A 4,626-nucleotide genomic window follows, 5' to 3' on the forward strand; every position below is an offset into this window, starting at 1 on the left:
TTGATTGTGTCAATGTGAGCACTAAGTTGAGCACCCAATTGAGTAACGGAATCCACTTCATACTTTCCTCCTCTAGTAGCCTTGCGAGGTCTACTATATTGCGAATTATGGACCGCCATTTCCTCAATCTTGTTCCATGTTTGATTGTCATCAACTTCGGTGAACATTCCATTTGATCCCATATTGAGAATGTTCCTTGAATCTTCATATAAACCATTCCAAAATTGTTGCACTAAAAACCATTCGCTAAGTCCATGGTGAGGACATGAGCGACAAATACCTTTGAACCGCTCCCAAGCTTCATACAAAGATTCTTCATCCCTTTGCTTAAAACCCGTAATTTGAGCTCTTAGCATGTTGGTCTTCTCCGGTGGGTAGAATTTTTTGTAGAAAGCTAGAGCTAACTTCTTCCAAGAATCTATTCCAAGGGTGGCCTTATCAAGGCCCTTCAACCATTGCTTTGCGGTGCCGATTAACAAAAAAGGAAATAAGACCCATCTTATTTGGTCTTGAGTCACGCCCGTTTGAGAGATAGCTTCACAATAATTGCAAAAGGTTTCCATATGAGAATGGGGGTCCTCACTAGGCATTCTTCCGAATTGGCTCCTCTCAACTAGTTGGATGAAGGCGGACTTGGCAATAAAATTACCGGTGAGATGTTGTGGGGTAGGAGTACCATTTGGTAGATCCTCCTCGGTGGGTATAGAGTGTGACGAGAATTTAGGCATTGTAGGTGGATTTTGTGTGGTATTGTTTAATGGGTTTTCTTCTCCTTCTATTGCGAAAGGATTGACAAACTCACTAATGGGTTGAACAACTTCACCAACACCTCCCAAATTCCTCCTAACAAGTCTCCTATTATTCGTCAAGGTTCTTTCGATTTCACGGTCAAAAGGTAACAAATCTCTTTGTAACCTTCTAGACATGCAAAATATCAAACAACTAGAAAACAATTAGAACAAACCTTGAGGAGTCTTACTTCCCCAAGGTGAAAAAGACACAACTAATAACAATAAAAGAAATCTTAAATCAATTAAACACCGTCCCCGGCAACGGCGCCATTTTTGATCGGAGCCATTTGGTGTTCACAATTAAACATATGTGGTCGTTGGTCAATGGTCGATACAAAACACAATTTATACTTCACAAACAACTCTACAATTAGTAAAGAGGCAAGTAAAGGTCGGATCCCAAGGGACGGGTATTGAAATGAGAATTCTATTGTAACTAGTAGTGTCTAGGGGTGTCACAAATTGGGTTGATGTGGAAGGTTACTAAACTAAAATAACAATGAAAATAAACTAGCAAGATGAATGAAATAAGGGGTGTAAACAATTGATTAAAGGCACTAGGGTGTCATGGGTTCATAGGGGAATCATGGGATATGATCATACAAACATGTTCTCAAATTATAAGCAAGCAATTATTGTTGTGATGGATTGAGTTGGGTTATATCTTACAATCCTAGGAAAGTTTGGGTCCGGAGCCGAATCGATTAGATTGTACAACACCTACAAGTCGACTTAATCTTTCCTACTCAACACATGCATGGTCTAACAAGACTCGAGTTGGGTTATGTCTTACAAGTCTCATTGAAAAGATAGAAGATGATAGTAAATGCAAGGATTCATAGGCTTAGCATTTCATCAAATATAACATGTGCATGCATTAAGATCAAAACAAGCAAGCAAATAAGATTATGAAAGCATATTGATTTAAGCATGAATCATTCCCCATGTTGGTTTCCCTAATCACCCATTAAACCCTAGCTAAGAGACTACTCACTCATTATCATATTGATCATGCTAGAAAGGTTGTCAATCATACTAACATAATGAAACATGATGAATAAATGAAAGTAATTAGCAATAATTAAAAAGGGATTAAGAGATTATACCTACTAATGATTCCAAAATAATAATGCAAAGAATAATAGAAGAACTTGATGATTGATGGAAGGTTGTCAATCTCCCAATAAACCCAATAATCTTCTAATTACCCAAAATAGATGAAGAACAAGAGAGAGATTAAAGAACTAAAACTTGGATTAAAACTTGATTAATACTTGATTACAATATTGAAGAGAGTTTTTGATTGATATTAACTACACTAATTATTGATAAGAAGAACATGCTCCTCTAATTAGACTAATGGGGTATTTATAGTGAAAATTAGGGAGGATGCATTAGGGTTAACTAAGGGCTAAACTAGTAATTACACTTTTTAAGTTGAGCAAGGAGACTCCGGTATTCTTCGAGAGAAGGGCTTCTCTAATCGTAGCTTGAAGAACGAAAACGTGCTGTGCTGCAATCCGTGCGGATGGGAGTCGGGACGTGCGGATGGGAGCTGAGGAATCCGAGCGGATCCCTGGGCAAGACGCTCGGATTGGCGAGGGGGAATCCGAGCGGATTCCTTTGAGGGACGCTCGGACTGGGCATGGGCGGACGGACGGATTGTGTACAATCCGTTCGGATTATCTGGCAGCCTCTTTTCTTCTTCTTTTCTTCCCTTTTCTTCATGAATTCCTTGGGGATTTCCTTGGGGACTCAAGGATCCTTTTCTCAACATTGCTCTTCTACTATGCTATGTACAAAGGCCTTCTAGTCTTGTCTCTCCTTGATGCTTGGTCATTGAATATGATCAATTTAGCCTTGTTTTGCCATGAAAATGCAAGATTCTTACTCCTTTCCTACCAAGGGATCAAAATCTCAAAGAATATGCAAAACGAAGAACTAAAGATAAGAAATGACCCAAATAGGCACTAAAAAGCATGGAAACAATGGTAATTCGGGGGCTAAATATGCGCCAATTATGGTCGCATCAATTGTAACAATGCAACATCAAATACTGCATAGCAACATCATGGTATAGCAGCAAGCAAGACAACATCAGCTCTAATTTAAAAAAAGTAATAAACACATTATTAAATTACTAACCTTTTCTGGAATAAGGATATATCTTCGCCTAATAATGTCCAACATGAACTGACAAACGTAGTATCCACATTGTATGCTATCCGGCTGGCGAGGGGCCTATTATTACATAAAAACAAACAGACGAGAGAAGGCTCACATCAGAATCTTGAACTTTAGGTATTGTATTAGTATTAAACACAGATTTTTGCACTTAATGTATTATATTTGAGCACGTACCCCTATTACCGTAATAAAATTAGGGCCATCATCAGAATCTTTCGTGGGTTGATCCTGCTCGTTAGCTCTTCTCTTCTCAAAGGCCTTTTTTTTTTTAAAAAAAAGGAGGCAGAAACTCATTTTTTTAGGGGCAAAAATGAGCTTTTTGCTATAAATAAAAATTAAAACTTAATGTTATTATAAATAAATCAGTATTATAAACTTACTTATTAATCAAGCGCTTAAAAGTCTCGCTTGGTTGATTATGTAAAGAGTCCAACAAAAAAACTTTCTTCTTTGTCGGCATGATGACTGCTAGCACCCAATGAGTCCTACATCAAGAGACATCATCATTATTAACAACTACATATATTAGTTATGAAAATGCAATTGTAGGGGAAAACGTAATATTAATTTGTTTATTACCCTTTTTCATTATAAAGGGCAAAAATCAGCTTCTTGGTTGTCGCCAATTGCTGAGCAATATAATCTACCCGATCTTCGAACGAGTATTCCGGAATAAATAAAGATAAAATATAGGGGCACAGGAATCCGTATTGATCAGATGGAATCTTCTTCTCTGGGATCACTCTCAATTTCAATATCCTACATTATTACGGTATTAATTCCGGTATTTAAAACACTATCTAGTAGTCAGAATATTAGAATATGAAATTATTTATTAAGAAACTTACTTCATCCAAACAAATAGGTGTCGGACATCAATATGGTCTAGGCCAGCCCAAATGGCTAGCATATCTCATGACATAAGTGCTTCGCGCTCAACCCCTAGAATACCCTCCTCGAGCGGAATAATTATCAATTGCTCGTTGGCTATGCGACGACAAGCCTCCTCATGCAGTTTCCTCATCGTCACCGTTCTTACTTTTTGCATGTAATCCTTCCCAGAATATTTTGTGGAGTTTAAACTCCTAACTTCTTTCAGTTCGGGGAAATAATGATTCTTTGATTTTGTGCTACTACCACCAGCCTACACATGTAGATAATTAAAATAATAAAAAATCCAAAGGTAACATATCCTAGTTGGAGTAATAAAAATAAAAGCGTACTTAACTAAATACCTCATCAACCCGCTCTTTCAATGACGAGGTAGTAGTAGCAGGTATTACTGGGGACTTAGACTTATCAGTCTTTTTTGTCCCCTACACAAAATTACCATGCTTTTTAGAAATACAGACAAAATATAAATAAAGGGAGCGAGGTTTTTAAAAAAATGGAGAAGTTAATTAAATACCTCATCAAGTTGTTGTCTCGATGAGGTAGTTGGCATGTCCGGGGACTTAGGCTTATCCGCCTTAGCCGGCTTTTCTGTTCCCTACATAAAAAAAATTTCCATGCTTTTTAGAAATACAGAAACAAAAAAATTAAAGGGAGGTTTTCATAAAAATGGAGAAGTTAATTAAATACCTCATCAAGTTGTTGTCTCGACGAGGTAGTTGGCATGTCTGTGGACTTAGGCTTATCCGCCAAAGCC

The 4,626-nt window shown here is 37.5% G+C and overlaps 1 non-coding gene across 1 annotated transcript; it reads left to right on the forward strand.

The window, feature by feature from the left end:
* Window positions 1-249: 249 nt before the first annotated feature.
* LOC141617647 (small nucleolar RNA R71) lies at window positions 250-356 on the forward strand. Its single transcript, XR_012531161.1, has one exon. It is a non-coding gene; the product is annotated as a small nucleolar RNA R71 (small nucleolar RNA).
* Window positions 357-4,626: the final 4,270 nt, after the last annotated feature.

This window comes from Silene latifolia, chromosome 1 (genome assembly GCF_048544455.1).
Source record: "Silene latifolia isolate original U9 population chromosome 1, ASM4854445v1, whole genome shotgun sequence".
Lineage (NCBI taxonomy): Eukaryota > Viridiplantae > Streptophyta > Magnoliopsida > Caryophyllales > Caryophyllaceae > Silene > Silene latifolia.